Here is a 21,831-nt window from a genome sequence, read left to right on the forward strand (position 1 = left end):
TGTATCTTGCTGTATGAGGTCTGGTAAAACACAAGCTGACTTACTAACCACCCTGCTGCTTGCCCCAAAATACCCTTAATTCTGCCTGCTTGGTGGGCAGTACCTACCCATTTCTGAAAGACACACTTCTACCAACCACAACCAGACATTCAAAACATCATTGTCTTACAGGAAAACAAATACGTGGAAGGCATGACATTTTGACATCCTTCTCTCCTCTGGACAATTTAATCTGGCATGTAAGTAATGTACTGGTGTGGTTTGATGAAATGGACACTCTGACCCTTTCTTTCTGGCTTGAAGATTGATTGATTGTTTGTACCTGAACAATTATGCCTTGGGAAACTGGCAAAAAGAGAATCAAACCTTTGGCCACAACATTTCATTTCGCCAGTAACGTTTCACAGCTTTTACTTCCCCGTTTACTCAAAGGAACTTACATCTCGCTTTGTAAAATGCTTCACGTTCCCTCCTTCATTTCCATACTCTGCTGTAGGTAAAAAACTATTTCCTTTGAGTTCCTTAATTGAAATACATCTAATTCCACAGGCACTTTCCCAGATTTGTTTACAGCAGAACTAGCCACTTAAAAAGCAACAATGACTTTTAAAGGAGCACATACACTTATTCATACTGCAAACAACTCCTTACATTATTGGCAGGAGGACACGTCTCATCTATTACCCTCTCCCTGTTAGCTTTTTGCACTCTCGCAGCTTGGACAATGAAAATCAATGCAACCACTTTCCTTTTCCTCTCCAGTGAATTGGAGCATCAGGTGACAGGGGAGCAGTTTTTGTTTGAAGACAACCCTTTGCATTGCAACTTTCACAAAAAACGAACTACTTAATGGGCATTATTTGCTCTTGGCTTGTGTGTGAAAAAACCCAAACACCCAACTCCACCTTTTCTCTTCTCCTTTTTAAACAAAGCAAAAATTTGTCAGCCAAATAGGCATTGACAGCATTCCCTTAAAAAGCAAACTAAAGCTCGCCCCAGCTGGGCACTCACCAGGCTGCTATATTTGTGCCTCACGTGCTGGGCCCATGTGCAATTCAGCTTCCCTTGATCTGAACAGGCTTTGCTGTACTGCATCTTCCCTGGTCCCCATGGCACACTTAGGCTTTTCCTGTGCCTTCCTCTCTCTGTCACCCCTGCGGCTGTAGAGCAGCTCCAAGCCTCCAGGAGCAGCTCAGACTATGGTGCTAACAGATCTACCCAAGTTCTAACAGAGCTGAAGGCCTGAACACCTCCAAACTGCAAGGGAAGGCTGAAAACTGATACTCGGACTCTTCCAGAAACTCATCCAGGAGAAAACTTACAGGATCTACCAATGTTTCCCTGATCAATCATTCCTCACTTTGTCTGGGATGAGAAACTGAAGTCTGTAAGAATACGAAAGGCATTTTCAATTGTATTGTGGCTGCTTCCTCATCACTTGGGAGACGTTTTTGGGATAAGGCTGCTAGGTAGCCAAGGGTTCTAGATCATAGACAGGAAACACAATGGCTTTTTTCTTTAGAGCAGCTTAATTTCCTCCCTCTACCTGGTTTCACAATTGAAACAGATCCCTCTGCTATTAAAACATGCAGTTTTGCTCCTCCATTGACCATGCTCCTTCTGGTTCTTCATTCTCCCTGAAGGCTCTGGTTCACCAGTAAGGGTGACAGCTACCATGTTGACTTAAAATGTCCTGCCTCTGCCCTAATTCAGAGAATTGAGATGCTCATAAGAAGCTCTGCACTCTGTAGCCTGGAAGTTAAAGATGAATAGTAACGAATCTCAGTGTGCCTTAAAACCCTGTTCAGGATCTGCTTCTTGAGAAGCTCAGCTGTCCAGGGATGGGACACACATGATCTGCAATAAGAATGTGTAGCATGACTTGGTATTAATTCCTGCCACTTTTGTTCATCTGTAGAAGATATTTCTCTTTCCCACTTCCTTCTCTGAAGAAAATACCTATCAGCTCTATGTGTGTCTGTCCATCTGCCTTCCTATGCCCCCCAGTCTCAGACTGTTCCCATTTGAAGGAGCTTTCCTTGTTACACCAATGCATTCTTAACAGCTTCTGAGCACTGGACATGATTCATGACTGGTTCTCCAAATGAGCAGTGAGCATTTCAATTTGCTTTCTTTACTACAGAATAACTTGCTTTTAGAAAAACCAAAATAGTCAAACACCTACAAACTAAGGGTATGCTTCTGAAACAGACAATGAATCACTATGTCTCTTTGCTTTTTCTGTAGCAACACAGAGCTTTTCTGACAGACTTAACTCTTATCAGCATCAGACAAGGAAATCATCGTCATTAAATCGTTCCTACTAAAAGCACTGTCCTGGACACAAGATGATGCAATTCAAAGGGAAGAGAGAAAACTGGTGGTGGAGTTCATGTTTTCTCTTGGGGCTCAGTTGTTTGTTTCTTGCATTACCACTTACATGCAGGTCATTTGAGTGTGCAGTGGAGGAGGGTGGAATTTCTGCTAATCAACCCTCTTTGACAATTGCTTTGTAGTTTCTGCATTTGCAAACTGCTAAACAAATTAAGAATAGAAGCAGAAGAACTGGGGCTTCAGCAGTCATCTGACATCCTATTTTAAGCCTGTTTCTGGTGACATGCCCTCTGACATTTTTTATAATGTCAGTGACTTTTCAAATTAGAGTTCAATCAACTCATTTTCAGTGCTCTTGTGCATTAGATTTAAACCAGACGAGTTTAATAAAGTAGTTTTAATCTCTCTTTTGGTTTTGGTTTGTACTATTTTTTTCCCCTTCTGCTGTAATGTGGCAAAGTGACTGAAAGGGCATTTTGCTATGGGAAAACTCCACCTTTATATAGTTGGAGCGAGGAATCCAGTGAATTCTGTTCATTTCATACTAGCTAAAAACCTCTTAGTCAAGGCTTCACATGGTCTGTCTTTTGGGGAGGGTTTTATTCCTTTCTTTATCTATCTCGTAAGGCAAACATCTGTTCAAAAGCAGGTAAGCTCCAGTTGTAACTTTAACTACAGAAGAGCTACATTCAATCCAGAATAGCTTTAGTTAAAAGAATTCATTTGCCAGAGCCCTTGCACACATTATTTCTCCATATGCAGAAAGCTACAAACAACAAATTATTTTACAGAAGTAAACACACATTAAAATTTGCATTGTAACACAAGGAACTTTAAGACTGGAATGTAAATAGAGCTTCCCCATAAAACAGCACAGAAAACAAAAATAGGCACTGCTCCTACTTTGTGCATTTGCAATTAACTCCTTTTGCAGTTGGGGCAATGGAACTTGATGCTCAAAAAAGAAATGGAAAAAAATGTAAGAGTGAAGACACTTGAGAAGCCACTTCTGTTAGAGATCTTAAGGTGGACGTGCAGCATCAGCTGTAGGAGCAGCAGGATTTGACACAAGAAGGTAATACAATCAGGTTGTCACTGGTCCTGATAGGCAAATCAAAGCAAGCGCTGCAAGAAGTGGGCTGTTCAACTTCAATGAGCTTGAAATGAGAAAAAACAAACGCAAAGCATCCATGAAGTTCATGCAATGTGAAGCAAGCCCAAAGGAATTCAAAAGCCCAAGTAAACAAAACTGCTAACCAGTGACCCAGTGGGAGAAGGGCAGTTATGCAGCAGCTCTGATCCTCCGCCTTTGCGGTTCAGTCAGTATTTAAAGTGTTGCTGTTGTACACACATCAACTCAGGGAAAGACAAGCAGGAGAGAGGAGAAGTGAAAGGGAAACACCATTACAGCAGCGAAAGCTCTGGAGCAGAAACAGCAGCAGTCCCAAAGACAGAATCTCTTTGGTGATACAAGTTTGCTTAACATGTGGAACCAAGGTAAACTGGTATTATGAAAGCAGAAGGCAACTTTGGTGAGAGTGAACAAGGAATGCCAGAGTACAAAACCCACAAAAAGAGTAAAAAGTAAAACAACAACATAAAAACAAGGAGCTTCAATGAGGCAGACTGCAATACACACAGAAAACAAGCAGATGATAGGCTCTCATGGGAAGTGAGTCTGAAGGAGGAGATGAGTAAAACAACACTGAGAGACCCAGTGCAAGGTGTCCTAAGGCAACACATGGGAAGGCAGAATGGAAAGAAGGGGAAAATCAACCTCAGTAAATCGTAAGCACTTCAGCTCATACAAAGGGAACACAGACTACTGTGAAAGGGGTAAAATGATGTAGGGATGCAGTCAAAAAGTAACAAGAAACACCCCCTTCATTCACTAGCAGTGACAAGAACAGAAAGTATTGTAATAGAAAGGGACAGCTGACAGTCTAAAGGCTGAATAATATTTGGAGGCCAGTTCATTAAGAAGGTCAAGTGCAAGCATCTAACACTATGCTATTAACGTCAACAGCATGAAAGCTCAGGCTATGAAAGCCTAGGAGAAAACCCGCAGGAATACGTTTTCAAGCTGGCTGGGCCTGACAAACTTGTTCCTTTGAGTACTTAGAAAAGCAGCTGAAGCAATTTCAGTTCATGAAGAACATGAATCATAGGGAACAGAAAATATTTTAGGAGGCTGGAAAGGGGAAACATGGTGTCTAGCGTTAAAACATTATGCTGGGGAATTATAGACCACGCAGTTTAACTTCCATCCCATGAAAAAATATTGGAACAAATAGTCGAGCTACATGTAAGAAGCTAAAAGGATAAGTAGGAAGAGATGAGTAACAGACCCTGCTGAATTGTCAGAACGAAATTGTGTCAAGCCAATTTAATTTCCTTGTGTGACAGGTAATGGGCCTTGGGCAAAGGTGACAAGCAATAGACACCATATATCTTGACTCTTAGTAGGATTTGTGACACCAGTGCCTGTGATATTCTCTTCAGCAATCTCAGAAACATGGGCTAGTAACTACTCAAGGGTAGGGGTAAAACCAGTGGCATAGTTTTACTCAGAGGGCAGCTCTCAGTGGTTTCTGCAAATGGGGAAGCTGCAATGAATGAGATTCCACAGGGGTCTCTCCCAGGACAAATACGCTGAACACTGTCTCAGCCTGAACAATGGTGTGGAGATTTGGCTTATAAATCATGTAATGATACTTCGCTATGATGGCTGCAAGGATATTGAAATCTAACACTGGAATTGGAAGGATCTTTACATATGAAGAAGTGCTCTTAAAAATTGAATTAATTCAGCAAAAATCAATTAAAGCCTGTAACAAGAATAAACAACATAGACACAAGATAAGGGAACAACTGATTAGTTATAAGTTCTTCAGAAAGAAAGTAAAATGAGGTGGGAAGAATGTAGTGATTTGCCAGCTGGACTTAGATCAGCAGCATTAGAATGTTGCGAAAAAGGCAAATATCATGGAGACATAGGAAACTGGACACAAGATTCCATTCTACCAAGCTCTGAGTGGCTTCAGATGGAATACTGTCACATTTTTGGCATGGTAAGAATCTTCATGTATATATGTTTACAAATGGGAAGGGAATAATATATTGCTCATGTCTACTGCAGGCAGAGCAAGGAATAATTGGTTTAAAATGCAGGGAAAAAAAGGCATATTAACTAGCAAGTAGAATGAAAACTATTGGTAAGCATGGTAAGGTACTAGAAAGTGTGCTTGGGAAGGTCATGGAGTTTGCATCTCTGTATGGCTTTCGAAACAAATCCTACAGCAGGAATGACAAATGTACAGATGACTGCTTCAGGACAAAGAGATGGACTTGCTAGGTTTTTAGGATCCTTTCTGTTCTATTTTTAAGACTGTCTGAACATGTTCAAGCAAAAGCACTCTGAATGCTGGCATCAACCTTAAAATGATTCTTGAGAGACTCAGTCAAAAAGAAGGAAGGAAAGCTTTAGGTGTATTTCCTAAAATGCATGTTTGCTGACACTGCTCTGCAGGATGAAATAACAAGGACTTTGCCTTCTAAGCTTTCGTGTGAGTCTGTATGCCAGCAAGGGTTGTACCAGCAGCTATTCAAAGATGTTATTTATCAGAGAAAATGAAAACTTTTATCGTGACTTAAAGCCAGTTAATACTTGCTTTTAGAAAGCCCCAAGCATCTGGGCAACATATTCCTAGAGAGAAGTCATAAGCTGATTTAGGTAAAACAAGAAAGACTGTGTGGGATATAACCTGCATCTGAGACCTCCCATTTCCATTGTGCAGTCTGTTTTCGAGTATGTTACTGGGTTAAGAGATGCGCTGAGATCTTCAGGGAATACTTTTAAGCACAATCTGGGAGTAATGGAATTAAATCACTCCTCCACATGCCAAGTTTTCATAGGGAGAGAGAACAATAAATACACAAATATCTATGCACAGGCTTCATTAAGATCCCTTACATTTGGAGTCAAGAGTTTTTTCAGTCATCTCCAAATGCCACTGATTTTCTATAGCAAGCTTTTCCAACTTCTTGACAGCCAGGACTAAATTCTGCTACAGCAGTTTACTTGGGAGGCTAAATGGTAAATGTACCTTACAGTATATCATACTGGTAGAAAAACTACTTTGATGAGAGCAGGGATTGCCACTGGGACCACAGTTCATCCTGGAAGCTACCAGAACAGCCCTTAGTTGTAAGGCAGAGCCATGGAACTCTATTTTCAGGTTGGGGGGAACAGAAAAAGAGACAAAGGTCCTGATTCCCAAAGTGTTGATGGGCTCTGCAGAGCATATCTGCCTTTATGGATCTGGCTGTGCATGACTTTATTGCAGTGACATGAGAAGGCAGAGCATAGGTGGACTCCACTGTCACCTAAGACACCAGATAGGAGACAGTTTTAATTAGTCCTGACACAGAAACAGTGGTCTCTCAGCTATTATGTCCCTGCAAACTTCAGAGATGTAAAGGACGAAGGTCCAGTTACGGCTTCCCCTTCCCACAAAGGAAAGACTATGACTTACCAGATATCAGAGAAGCCTCAAGGGTTGGTGTACTAGCTAAATGGGACAACAGGGAATCCAACCACAGATAAATGAGAGTGAATAGCATTCACTCCCTCAGGGAAATGTGTGTGGTTTTAGCTTGGCTGAAGCAATTTTAGGCAATTATTACTGCAAAATTTGGATAGATCCTGGTTCCCAAAAGGAACCAAACTACTGCCAAGAGGTCTGAAAACATGATGAGAGCCATGGGTGTGATCTAGCCTGGATGCGAGGCTGTTCCTCTCCTGAAGGGTAAGGAAGGAAAGGCAGGAGAAAAGGGGCAGCCCCCTACTCTCCCCATGTCCCCCTGCACTGTAAGCAGTCAGGGCTGACTGCTGGCTTGTGATCATGACCAGCAGCTGAGGTGGTGATTCATCAGGAGGCTTTTTAAGCCTGTAATGGAGCAAAGCACCATATGCACCTGCCTTGTGCAATCCTCCTGCATTTCCTGACAGCCCCTTGTAGAAAGGGGAGCACCCAGATGGTATGCCCAACTCCTTCCTATTGGCAAGAGCATCTCTATGGGGTGCTCCCACCTACATGCAAGCCTTCCTGAATACCCAAAGTGCAACTGTGACCTGTCATTTCTCTTTGGTGCTCCAGTATGTTTCTGGAAATGAGTATCTACATACCAGTGTGTCAGTGGCTTCAAGGTTTCACAGCCACCAAGAGCAGGCCATATTGATCTTCCATACCTAAAACATGCAGCTGGAGGGAAAGATATAGTACCTGGTCTGTGTAACAGCTAAGCTGAACTGGAGACTTGATCAGAGAATGAACAGGGGGTCAGAAGCCTACAGGATTAGGCAGGTGGGAAAGGGTCTTCTGAGGTCTCCAGTCCAATCCTAGTGTTGCTGAAAGCTTCCCTCTGACAGCCAAGAAGCTTCTAGGCTTCAATCCTCTATGTCAGTGCATCTCTGCTGTTCTCAGAGTGCTTCTTTTTGTGCTTGCTTGCAATGCAAGTGCTATTCTGCCTGGGCTGCTAGATGGCTTGCATCAGCACGTGTATTTTGGAGTCTGAGAGGGAAGGACAGTTGAAATAACACGAAGAAAGAATGTCCCATGATTTGCCTGCGATCCTTGAGACAGTTTCATTTTATCACTCTGCCAGAGATATCCTTCATAGACATGGACAGCTCCCATGGACACCCACCACACAGAGAAGGATACAGGTAGCCTTACCCATGAGATGGACTTCTACCATAAGCTCCCACCATAGCATACAGAGAAAGATCTCAAGTCCAGCCAGCACACTGCATCCCATCCTAAACCATGTATTATATTCGGGTGGTTTGACCCCTGCTTTTAGCCTCTTGAGTTTCTGAGCCTCCCATGAGAAAGGAGAAGATAACTGTTATTTCACAGGTGTATTACACATATGAATACAGTAAATACTTTCAGGCCTGTAGATACTAACCCAAGAGTATGGAAGAACCAGACAGAAACCTACTGCAAGAACTTTTGCTCTCTCTTATTCATCCTGATCACCAGAGCTGGATGAATTCTTTGCAGCAAAAATCTGGCAATGTTTCTTCATGAAGTTTTGGCACATAGACATTTTTCATTCCTTTGTTCCTTATGCAAACATATCCAAAAGCCAACTGATGAGAATGTATGTCAGCCCATGGACTAACCATAAAACTTTCCCCCATCACTAGAGCAAATTAAAAACTTCAAATATAAAGGGAAAATGTGGTTTTTTTGACAAAGAAAGGGACAAAACGACAGCATCTTCACACATTTCTATTTGGATAAGTTAAACCACAACATCCAATCATAACTCTTTCAAGAATTCGGATGCTCTTCAAAAGCTGGCTAGCAAATCACTTGGTATGACAGAGCAAAGTCAAATAATACTGGTAATTCTCCCTGATGGGATGAGTTCAAGCTGACAGGACTTTTCGAAGCACATACATTCTTTCATTGCTTATTTCTGTGATTCCATAACCATAAACAAAATTCACCTAAGAAATGTTTCTGAAACAAAAGTAATCAGGGCACTGGAAATAAACCTTGCTAACAAGTGGGGAGAGGGAAGGTCATGAAATTCCACCCCATAGCAAGCCCACCTCTAAAATCCTTCTACTGCAGCTGAAAGTAGATGTAGCTGCCTGAGGTACTCCATGGGGACTGGAAAGCCAGGGATAACCAGCTGGGTAGCAATGGTGGCCTATCAGGTTTGTGGCTAAGATTAGAGGCATCATGATAAATCCTGTACAAAGAAATAATTCCCTGTCTGCTGCAGGAAGAATTAGTCAGGCTACGGGTTTCATCTCAGGGCTTCTATGGAAGGTGCTGAACTAAACTAGCTGTGAGCATCATCCTGCTGGGAAAGGCTGGTGCAGGAGCTGCAGCTATCCTATTGCACTGCTGTTCCTGGGGAAACAAACATTAGCAAATGCTTTCTTATGGAATTCATTTACCATAGCTCTTTCTGATGACAGGCTGCTGGGGAGCAGAGTTATGACATCCAGAAACTGACAACAAGAGCAATAAAACCTGACATATATCATGAAAGCCAAGCTATGGTACTATGTGTAATTAACAGAGAGTGTAATTATTCACCTCAAGGACTTTGATGGATGCCTCATAGTTAATTCTTTTTTCCTGTCTTTTTTCCTCTCTTTCACAGCAGCCAGGAAGGCTAGCTTGCAACTTTCTGCTTTTTGCCCTGTTTCTCATCCAAAGATGTTGTATCTTTATGGCGTGTAGCCAGGCTTGGACCAATCCCAGGCTTAATGCTTCATCTAAGCCTGAAGGTGTTTAGCTTTTGGAGCTGAGGGGTATTATATTAGTACAAGAGAGACCACATAGGTAGGTGTATTGTAACTCCAAGCATGCCCAGTCTTACTCAGATGTTTCCAGGGTCCCAAGTACAATCATATGCACAAGAGTAATATTCCTTTCCATAACAGTACTGTACCTCTCTGCCTTAGTGTCCACTAAACCCTGACACAAGTTACAGCTCGAAGAGGAGTGTTTATCTTCCCTAAACCCTTTGAATTGTCAAGAAATCAGGGCAGAAAAGAGCATCAGGAAGAGTGTGAACAGTTGCCCAGTCCCAATAAGCTGCAAAGGAGGCAGTTAAAAAGCCACAGTACCAATCACACAGTGGACTTGGTGGTGTTTGTTGGCATGCACTGCTTTTGCATGGGAGGAGAAGCAACTGGCAGGATTTGGCTCAAGCTCTGAAAATCAGAGGGAGAAGCTGCTACTATACAAAATGTGATCATTTAAAAACAGTGCAACCATGGGTAATTGATCTAGCTGATGCAGTGGGGACTGGATAGAAATTTAAGCTCAATCACATGAATCTGAAGTGCTCTACAACCCTTATATGAAAGAGAAATCCATAGCTTTGGGACAAAATGACCAAAGCCTTATCTGAAACCCACTGAAGGCAACTAGGATGATTCCACAGGCAGTTAGGGACATTGGATCAAACCCCAGATGGATGCAAACCTCAGAAAAAGAGGGCACATAATCTTAACGTAGGAACAGAGACATTTTAAAAGGCAGTGAAATGCACGGTTGGGCTCTGTATGACTCAGTGATGAATGACTGTCCATGTTGCATCACCTCCAAAAGAGAAAGCCGGAGATGAAAGGAATCCAAAAACGAATCCAAAAGAGAAATAAAAGCTCCTCTGATAATTACAAGCATCTTGCCACACAACAGATTTGGGTACACAAACTAAGTAATAGAGACCCCATAATCTGGTCAAATACCTTATAAATGCAAAGGCAAAAAACTCCTCATTTTCAAAGCTGCAGCACATACATTAAACCGAAGACAGTGTGCACATTTAGAGAACAGAAAGGCAACAGCATATATATATTTGTAGGCACAGAGAGTGCAAAATAAATGGCTTAGACAGGCAAACACAGCTAAACATTAATGGCATGGCTGTATTCTTTTAAATTGGGTAACTGCCAATGCGTTCCAGGGAAAATACTGGGACTTGAAAATGACACAGCCTGAGTTAGTAAAAAGCGATGCGTGTTGTAAGCACTATAGAATCCTAAACAGACTACACAAATCTTCACGTCTCCAAACACCACTTTGATAAATTAGTTATTCCCATTTGATACCCAGAAAAATATATCATTCACCCTAATGAGTAGGAAAACTCAATTTGATCATAGGAAAAAAGAAGGCATTTATTGGCATAAAAGAAATATTCATAGTTTGAAAGAATTACATTCCTGTAACTGAGAAGTCAAATATGTTATAGATGTGTATTGATTCACATAACTGAAATGAAGCCATAAAGTTTGTATAGCATGCGATCAAAATCACTAAAGAAAGGACAGCTAAGATCTTAGCAGAAAACCAAAAATATTCTAAATACTAGATATTACACAAGCATTTTGAAAAGGGGAAAAAAAAACCCCAAACATCTCAGGCTCTAAGCTTGTGATTTTTAATACACCATTTAGATATTATACAGTAAATTTGAGCAAAGCCCATTTGGTACAAGTTCTGCTCCCGAGGTATTACAAAGAGTAATTGCACAGATCTTTGAGGGATTACGAGGTGTCAGACTTTTAATGGATGATGTTTTAATTTGGGTACAGAGAAGTTAACACAAGGATAGATTTTGGCAAGTATTGCAGGAAGACGGAGGTGCCAATCAAGTACATAAAATACCTATGATCTAAATCAACAACACTGTGGCCAGAGGTTGGGCAAAATGGCCTAACTGGGGTTCCAGATGAAGGCAACAGCAGGATGTCCACCTTCCAATGTAAAATAGAGCTGCGGAGGTTTGTGAAGATGATAAACTGCATTTTGCTATTCATTTGAATTCTCACTAGGATCAGCATATCCTTAAGGAACTACAGGAAAAGTAATGTTACCTGGTATTGAAGAGATTAATATGAACAAGGAAATAAACAGTTAAAACCAGTGGCACTAATCCACCAGCTTAAAAATATCATGATGATGTTTTCTGAAAAGCTGCAATGTGTGTATGTTACCTATTTAGACTGAGATTTCTAAGCAGAACAGACAGAAACTATTGCCAAATTGACAAAGAAGTGCTGGTAATTTTATTTGCCCCTCTAAACTTCCTTCAATCTAGATAAATATGAAAGATACTGAGAAAAGAGATTATAATGCACTTTGAAGTGGTTGTAAAAAATCCTTTGCCTAATTTTCATGGATACTAAGCATTAGCTTGAGTTGGAAATGCAGGCAGTAAGCACCTTGCAAAATCAGTCCATTTGTCTTTGGCATCGTCTACAACTTCATAGATAAAGCTGATGTTCTTTTACCAGGGAAGAAGATTTTAAAGGCACAAATTGCTGTTTGATGCCCAGTGTCTAACACAGAGTATTGTTCCTAGCTGAAAGTTGAAGGTTTAAAAATTTCCCTTATTTCCCTTTGGACTGTAATTGAATTAAAAAGTGCATGCCAAACACCACTATCATAGCAATGAAAAGCAGACAGCAGTTACACACCAAACTGTGCTTTCTGATATACTCAAACTACATACACTAGATGTCATACCATTCAAACTCCAAATGTGGCTATTGGATGTAGCAACTGTTTTTCAGTGCTGAATAACTCAAAAATAAAAGGGCGGAAAATGAAGACATTTTAATTGCAAAGAAGAGAAATTCAGAAAGCAACATGCAATGTGTATTGGAATTTGACAAAGATGTTAATGTTAACATCCCTGTTTTTATGGGAAATATCATATGATGTCTAATGGCAACAAATGATCTGCACCTTATTTTGATAGGCTACCTGAAGGATTAGTCTCCATCAGCATGGGTAACTGCCTGCTGCAGCAGAGCATCTGATCAACCCTGACTCACAGAACTTGCCTCCATTGAGCTCCCATCAAGAGGTTCTTGAGCTTCTCCTTTTTCAGGCAGCTGACCCCACCTTACACTCTTTGGGCTGGTGAGATCTATCACCACTCCAGTATTAGGTGATATGCCTCCAGGCCATAACATATCATGCCTCTAGAGGCGGTTAAAGGGAAGCAGCATCCCAGGATTAAAGTTGGCAGCATTCACAAGAAACATGAGTTTAGCAGCTTTAACAAATGTCCATAAAACAGGAAGACAGAAAATGTGGTATCTGTTTGTCAGACTCCCAGGACTGTGATAACAAGATGTGCAATAAATCAAGATTGAGTGGATTAACTACTCTCTATGTGAAGCCCAGCACTGGTATGTCAGTGGATTTAACAGGATGGGATAAAATTAGCAGACCTGTAGGAAACCTGTAAGGACATAAAGGGCACCAATCGTTAGGTGGTTAGCACTAGGAAAGCTGGGGATAAGTGCTGCAGGGCAGGAGGCAGTCCTGGCAGAGCTTTTCAGCATGTGGTTGTTTCTAATCAGATCTATCCATCCTTCAGTTTTATATGCTGTAGTTTTGTAGCATCTAAGAGAAGAGCAGACATGAGCCCTACAGCCCCAATTACTTTGCTTTGACATCTGTGGAGCCTTTATGGAAGTTATTTCCACAAAGTCTTCCTATAGGATTACAATGCATGAAGCATGCTGCGACACTTGGTGTGGCTGAGGGAGCTAAGTGGTGAGTGGCACCGGTGAGTACCAAGCCCTGTTCAAGGGACCTGGGGGAAAAGCTCTACTTCCTCCTGTGCCAATGGGGTTTTAGTAATTCCTCTTGCCCACTCATTCCCAGCTATCGAGTCATGCGCTCCTGATGCTTCTTCTGATCCACATGGAAACACTATTGCCAGAGAATACACATTCAAATGCTCTGCTTTGTGGACTCCTTCTCACAGATTTCTTTCCCTTTCTGCACCCCTTCCCCATCTTCTCTCTCTCTCTCTCACTTTCCTCATTATTGTGGCGAGGAAGGGAAACACTTCAGAAATGAAAGATTAGTTTGCTGTATCATAAAGATGAGCTTTGTAATCACTTTCCTTTAAGCAAAGAATTAAAAGATAATAAAAGCCCTAATTAAGGACCTCGTTAGCTTAACTAGATTTTCATATGCAAAGTGATGTTTGCCACGTGCTGCTGCCACCGTCTGAAAATGCCGCCTGGTCCTACATAGAAAGCACCTGTGCCAACCCCCAACTGTGTGTTCCTTCTTCATTTCACTTTTCCCCTTTTCCCCTCCTTTCCCCATTGTGCCAGAGTTCAGCAGGCTCAGGCTGATGCTGGGTGCAGACTTGGTGAGTCACAGGGAAGGAACGTGCATGAGGTAAAAGGGCATCTCAAAAGATGAAGATGAGCAGAAAGGACCAACAAGTGCTGAGAGCACACAAGCTTAGCCCAAGAAGAAGGCAGAGGGAGCGCACAGGAACTCCTCAGGCCAAACTGCTTCAATGGCAGATGCAGAATACATGAGTCCTGCTGAGCACAGGAACGTTTTGACTGCAGGGAGGAGATGCTGGCTAGAGATAGCCCTGGTGCTGCTTCTGTACAGAACTTAGCTGAGATTTAGGCAAAGATCTGCATTAAGGGTTTGGCTTCATCTCTGACCAGAAACAAAAGATGCATCCTTGAAAACACTATCTGAGGGGCTTTCCAGAGCTCTGCTCTCAGTCTCACAAGACCCATGGTCCATACTAATTCTGTTCCTAAGCCCCCTTCTGCACAAATCCAGGCAACGCACCACAGACTTCTGCACTGCCTCTCAATTCCTATTTTGAACCCTAGCTGTTAAGCCATCCATTGTAACACGAGTAGGAAGCCCACCAGCAGAGCACCCATTCATCACTATTAGCCAGCTGGCCTCTTTCACCTACTTCACCATCATTCTAACCATATTCCCCATCACCACATCCCTAGAAGATAAAATACTCAACTAGATACCCTAACAGTTTACAAAAACATTGGTCTTGTCAAGCAAGGAATGAAGATTGCCCCTCTTATAGAGTTCCCCCAAAAGCCTCAGAACAAAGGGGTTCAAACCTCTATCACCAACTCCCAAGGCTGGTATTTTACATTAAACTGTTTCCTGAACTCCCCCCCCCCCCAAAACAAAGCCCCACAAGACAAGTCTCGTACAAGCTCTAATGCAACAAAGTCAGCAGCAGCCCCCAGAAATATCTCCACCCCACAAGAATAAAATACAGCCACTCCACTAACACTGTTTGGGGATGTGCTTAACGGAAGCAATTAGGACATCACTATACCTCAGTAATACACGCAGGTGGATGAATGAAAACGGCTGCTTGCTGCTGGGTAAGAGCATCCTGACCTGGCTGAGCAAGGAACACTCTGCTGCTTGCAGCACAGCCCAGCAGAGGCCATGGCAGAACCATGAGCAGGCATCCGCCCAGCTGTAACAATCTGATAAATTCCTACAGCTGGGAACTCAGCACGAGATGGGAATCGGGATTTTCATCCTCGTTACAACTGTAATCGGAGCCTCATTCCACTTCGTTTAGACCCTGCTGTGAACGTGAGCAAACACCACAGGGTGCTGAGCAGGGAGGTCACCCCAGGGCAGTGGCGAGTGGCATGCCAGCCAGAAGCAGCAGGAGGCTGGAGGGGCGGGCATGGAGGCAGAGACCGGTGTGGCCTGCATGCATCTCATGTAGGCATACAAAGCCCCCTGTGGTGAGCTCCCCAGCTTTCAACTATTTGTTTTAATTTAGAGAGCAAGAAAGAAAACATTCCAGTGTTGAGTAAGGATGGGTTTGAAACAGAGCCTCAGGGCTCAGTCTTCAGCTTAAGCCTCTTGGTGCAAATGGCTGGGGATTTTCACTCCAAACCTGGTGCATCTCCGACCCTGTCTGAACCACCAGTGATACCATCAGTAACCCCTTTCTCACCTTTTAGTCCAGGGCAAGACTTAAGAAGACCTGATGCAGCCTTACTAGAATGGAAACTAAATTGATCTGTTTATTAGCTGAGAATTTTCTTTGGTTAATATAATTGATTCTTGCCTTTCCTCTACAAAATGTGAGAGTGTCTGGATATAGGGGGGTTAATTTAGTTTGAAAACAGACATGAAGAGCTATAAACCAGATCCAGACACTGCATCCAGCACTCAGACACCAGACTCCTGGCTGGGCTCATCTCCAGTCATTATATGTACTCGTGCAGAAGAGGAAATTGCCGATGTGCCTTAAACATAACTTAAAAGTAATCAGCGTCAAACTACTTCTACTGTACTACAGGTTGAGAGTGAGGCAATTACTTAGTGAGGATCAGACAAACTACCTGGATTTGGCCTTTAACCACTTCCCACCTCGTGGACTAACGAGTGTATCATGACCATCAGAACAACTTCACTGAATGTTACAATTACTCATGTCAAATGAAGATGTAATGCAGTTAACGCGCATGCTGGCTCCCCACTGCCACAGCTGATGATTATTGCTATTAGAGCATGACCAAACAGTCATTCAAATATAAACAGCAGATTTGTTTTGATGGTGCTCGTGGCCCATTTTATTCGCTTTCTGTGAACATTAACACAAATGGCTTTGGTTTGCAAGACTGTCCCTGTGGAGCAAGATGAAGTCAGTAATACCTTTGTGCACTATCTGCACTAGAAGATTTTGCATGGCTCTCTGGAAAACCTGACAGCCACCCCATCAGAGAGGAAAAGCAGAGCTGTGCAAGTCCAAGAGCTGGTTGCAAGAGAGGAGCACAGTACCTGAATAGAAAATCATGGCAATCCACTGACTGGCCCCTCTCTCAGAAGCACATTCCTGCCAGCTATTCAGTAAATGCTTAGGAACAACAGCTACATCAAAATGTGCTACCCAGCTCCTTCACAAGGGTTTCTGATCCAACACCTACTTAAGGAAAAGGTGTCTTTCCATTGGCTTAAATGGTTTGTGTATTACAGAGCAACACATAGAGATAAATTCACTAAAAGCTTTGCTTGCTGTGAAAAGATTACCTGATTAATAAGATTAATTGTTATTATTGCTCTCATTTCTATGCCATCCTGTAGTGGAATTCCTTATCTCCACATCAGTTTCCAAGACAGGGGCTTTGATGCTCTCTCCATATTATCTGAGCTGCTTACTGCAAGTGGGTTTTACCTTATAAAGATGAGAGGTAATCTGAATGGCCACTGATGCGATTACGTTGTGCAGCTGACTGCTGAACTTCTCCTTTGCAAAAGGACAGATGCACAAGGTGGCAACCCCAGGCTGCCAGAGATCCAACTAATTACCTAGCTGCACCAAGGCCATGACTCTTGCCAGATGCTTTGATAACAGCTCCCATTTATCTCTTCCACAGAAGCACGTGCTCAGGAATATGCACACTGAAGAAAGACTTGCATATCACAGGACAGGCTTTGAGGCAAGGCCACAGGCTCTCAGCTTGCATTGATTTCAACAGGTTTGTGAGAGGAGTCAGCCTCCTCTAAGGAGCACAGTGCTCTGAGGGGAGCTGCTGGTTGGTGCAGACAGACCAAGGGCCTGAGTCAGGGAAACCAGTAAGAATGGAGGAAATGCAGTCAGCACATGTTCTTCTAAAGCCTTTTTGGGGGTCAGTTAGATACAGAAGTATCTCTGGTATATAAGTCAGACTACTTATATACTATACACAAAAGAGTGCTGGTTTGGACATGAACAGGAAGCTTTGAGGAGTCATTCCTAAGGTGATTTCCAGTATCAGCTGGAAGGGAAAGGTTAGCAGCTGTGCAACATGCCACGGATGTTCAGAGTGCCCCCTCATGCTTATTCTTGCTTCAGTTTTGATTCACACAGCAAAAAAAAAAGGTTTCTTCAGCCTAGAGCACAGATGATGGAGACGAAATATGACACAGAAATACAGAATCATGAGCACCCTGGATCAAGTGAATAAGAAAGATCTTTCACTGGTCTCCTAGTAGAAGCAATGGAAACTCAATGAAGCAAACAAGCGATGAGCAAACACAGACTAGAGCAGAGTTCAGCTGTGGAACTCACTGCCACAGGGTACTGCAGGACCTCAATGGGCAAATTCACAAGGAACTACCAAGCACCAAGCAAACACTACTGGCTCAGGAGGTCCCTGTCATTTGCTTACAGAATGTAACAGAGTGGTATCATTATACAGTTACACCACTTTTACATTTCTCTCTTGACATCTACTATAGGTCACTGCTGGCAACCTATAGGGGAAAAGCAGCTAAACAGATCCTTGGTTCTGCCTGGTACGCCAGTTCTTATGTTACTGACTAATTGGGTGAGCTGCACAGCTCAGATCCTTAAGCAGGAAGTTAGGCATGTCTGTGCCTAGAGAGCTATGAAATTATGTGTTTCTTTTGCTTTTTCCCTTTTTAATTGCATTTCCTATTCCAGTGAGTGGGAGCTCCTGGCAAAGTCTGAGAAGAAACAGTCTCTCATCTACACATGACCACACTGGGGTGTGATGAGGGGACATCATCGCACACATCTACTCCCACTCAACGATTATCAGCAGCAGAGGTGTGTAAGCAGCAATGCTGTTCTAAGTAAATCTGCGAGCTTGAAGTGCCAGCACAGCATGGCAAGGTACTCTGAGGATGATCTTTCTATTTGTCAACGCGAATGCAAGATAGTACAAGCATGCATAGTAAGTGCAAGCATGAGATAAACATATACAGGTGCACAGGTATCTACAAAAGGAAGAAGGGAGAGAGAGGAGAATGTCTGGAAACACTTTTTACTGTGCACATATTTACAGTGTTTATCAGAATGCATCCATCCATGCACTCGACAGCAAAACGCAGCCTGCAAGGCAGTGGTTCATCTGAAATCAGGTGTGAGGATGGTCTAGGACCATGCTAAGGTATATGGACGTCAACATACCAAATAAAGCAAGCAGCAGAGAACAGCAAAAGGGTAAAAGGGCATTTCATGGGGACACACAGAGGTGGGGTGCAGCATCACTTCCCAGGTGGAGCAAAGAAGGATCTGAGGAGCAAACCTCAAGGAGGCTTTTCCTGAGCAGACAGAATGGAGTTCATTGCAATCGCATTGTTACTGTGATCAAAGGGAGGTATTTCAGGCATGCAGATGAGGAAGGCATTTGTACCACTCAGAGAGCAAAGAGCTGAGCAGCTGAAAATACTTGTGTCAAATCCCCACTTAGGCACCTCTTTCCCCTCCAGGTCCTGTTCTCCCCCCTGGAGCTTCCCCATTCATTTCTCATTCCGCAGCTCTTCAGCACTAGACCCTTCTCCTGATTAACGTTTCAAACCCGTTGATAGTTTGTGCTGCCTTAGACAAACTAATCATCGTTAGCACTTCAAAAACCTGTCCAGCTTTCCCTCCCAGAGACACAGGTGCCATCCTCAGCTGCCTGGGCTAAAAATACAGCAGCCACAACATGCTTTCCTTGCCAGGCCATCAAGAGGTACCAGCTCACAGCTCTGGTAGGCAAGGAGATCACTGGGCTCTGGGTTCTCCCAGATCCAGGCAGCAGGTAAAGCATGAAGCACCTAGCAAGAAGGAGAGGGCTGAAGGTGTCTTCTCCTCTCCTAGCTCTTAGCACACCAAAGCCTGTTCTGGAAGCACTTTTCACTTCCCAGGGTAAAGCAGAGCCAATGTGTTAAATAGGGCTGTTTTCTTCCAGCCTGTCCAAGCTGGAGAGATGCTCATAGCTGGGGTTTGACTGGGATTTGCTGGGCCCACTATGGGTACAATCTCTGTACAGAAGGCTGCTTTTCCTAGTGACCTGTATCTCTAGTGTTTATAGAGCAGGAAAAGGCAGTAAATAAATAACCCAGGGAAAGCAGGAATGATGCAGGAACAGGTGTCCTGGTGAGCTGCCCAAGTCTGGCCTGAGCTGCAGCCAAGAGATACAAAGGCCACAGTTAAATAGGAGGAAAAGAGTGATGGGCTGAAAGGTGCTGCCTGTGACACTTGGATACAACTCTATGCTACTGAAATGCCAGGAAGGCTTGGATGTGCTTCTGTATCTTTCTCTTGGATGTAGCTAAATCTTCCTCATCAGGCAGGGTCATTCCACACACCACCCCTTTTCAAAGAATGGCATTGTGTTTTCTGCAGTGGGGATCAGGTGGTATTCAACACTGCCTTGGAGACGAAGGCTGTAACAGTGCCTATAAGATTCCTACCTGACTTCAGCTAATGCCATCTGGGCCCTGGAGCAAGCTAAGGACCATTCCAGAGACAAAACCTTCCTGACAACGGCTGAAAAGCAGCAGGTTTGCCCAGCAGACCTCCTTTTCAACTGAGATGGAAGCAAAGGGGTCAGCTGCTCCAAACACATCCTTCTGGGTCTGTCTTGGATTCAGAATGTCATTCTGGTCAGACTGACATTAACACAATGACTGGGAAACCACCAGGAATAAAGTCCACTGGAAGTGTGGTACCTTGGGGGGCAACCTGGGCCCTCTTATGTTACATTTGTGGAGTGCACATCTATGGGGAGGCCCTGACATGCTGCTGAGCCTGCATGCATCAGGGTCACTGTGGAAAAGCAACCACCTCCTGAGCTTAGCAGCACGCACTGAGCCCGCAAAGAGGTCACACTGGAGAGAAAGGGATTATTTATAAGGCGGCTAAAACCTTCCTCCTGAAGCCCAGAACTAATGCTGAACAGCAAAATGATAGAAGAAGAAGCTGTCACGAACCGAGACCTAAGGAATGCAATTCCCCAAGCAAGAGCAATTCAGGCAGGTTGGAGGGAAGATGCCCCAGACCTGCAAAACTGCCCAGCACTGAGAGCCATCCAGGCTCCCTCTGTGTTCTTCAGCCACGACCCAGTGCTCCAAAGCCCTCTTCTATCAAGCAGCCTTCCCAGCCACAGCATCCATATCAATCCCACTCCAAATAAATGGAGAAACTGGGAAGGCAACATACTCTATCTTGTTTCCTTACAGATATTTTAGAGGAAGCCTGTGCAGGCCTATTTGGAAATTCAGCTGCTGAGCTGGTTTTGGCACACAGTCCCTGCATGCTCTGGAAGGCACATGTGGCTGTGACAAGCCTGCCTCCATAGCTTGAGAAATCAGTGATGAGGGCAGATCAGTTCCAGAGTGGGCAGTGAAAGATTCCCAGTCCTTTTGACCGAGCTCATCTCATACAGGGTATGTCATACCATTAGTTCTCACCAGGAAAAAGACTGTCTACATAGCTCCCCACTGTCCCCTACATAGGACATATACGAGTATCCCTAAGGCACATCTCTTTCTCCCCTCCTGGCTCTCCTGAGATCCTCCCCATCTGACACTTGCTTCATTGAACATTATAGGATTAGGCTTATCTCATAATTTCCCATGGCCATCATCTGACAGAAACTGCAATCTTTGCTTGCCTGTGACATACAAGGGTAGGAGGTCAGTGCAACACAGACATTACTTTAAAGGCTCCACACTCTTTCTGCTATCTACTAAGAGACTGGGCCTGTGGGAACAACCTGTAAGGCTAATATTCAAGCACTGATATCATTTAGGACAGAAGCAGTGTTTCACAAGTGAATCTATGGGCAAAAATATGTTGCCACCTTCCAAGACCTGTTCAACCACTAACAGCCACCCCTCGGCTATGTGACTCCCTTGTTCCTGCAGATATTCATTCCCTCCCACACACCCACCAGCTTCTCTGCCCCAGCTTGCTATCTTCTGACCCAAAAATAAAATACCCTTGTTTATGGCACAGTTGTCTGGGTTTAAAGCTGAGCTCTGTGGAGGCTTCAGTCATAATTCCTGGCCTTCCTGCCTGTAAGCAGCAAGAGGCTGGGGATGGGATGCCAGTGGCTGTGATAGCATCTGTACAGCCAAACATACAGGCAATGCAGAGCCGGCCCGAAGCAGCAGCTCGGGTCTGTTGCAGGATGCTGACAGAAGGGGGCAAAATCCATCTGCAGTCAGAGCTTGTTCCCTGCTTTAGCTCTGCTTTCTGTCTCAGCCTTGCAGCCCATAGCAGGGACATGCTCTCATCATCCCACCCATCCCAACTTGCCTCTGTGGGACTAGGAGTAGCCCCAGGACAAGAGAGCCACTGGTCAACAACAGACATGTGGATGACAGCAAGTGGGTGCTATAGGCA

This window comes from Melopsittacus undulatus, chromosome 2, assembly GCF_012275295.1.
Source record: "Melopsittacus undulatus isolate bMelUnd1 chromosome 2, bMelUnd1.mat.Z, whole genome shotgun sequence".
Taxonomy (NCBI): Eukaryota; Metazoa; Chordata; class Aves; order Psittaciformes; family Psittaculidae; genus Melopsittacus; species Melopsittacus undulatus.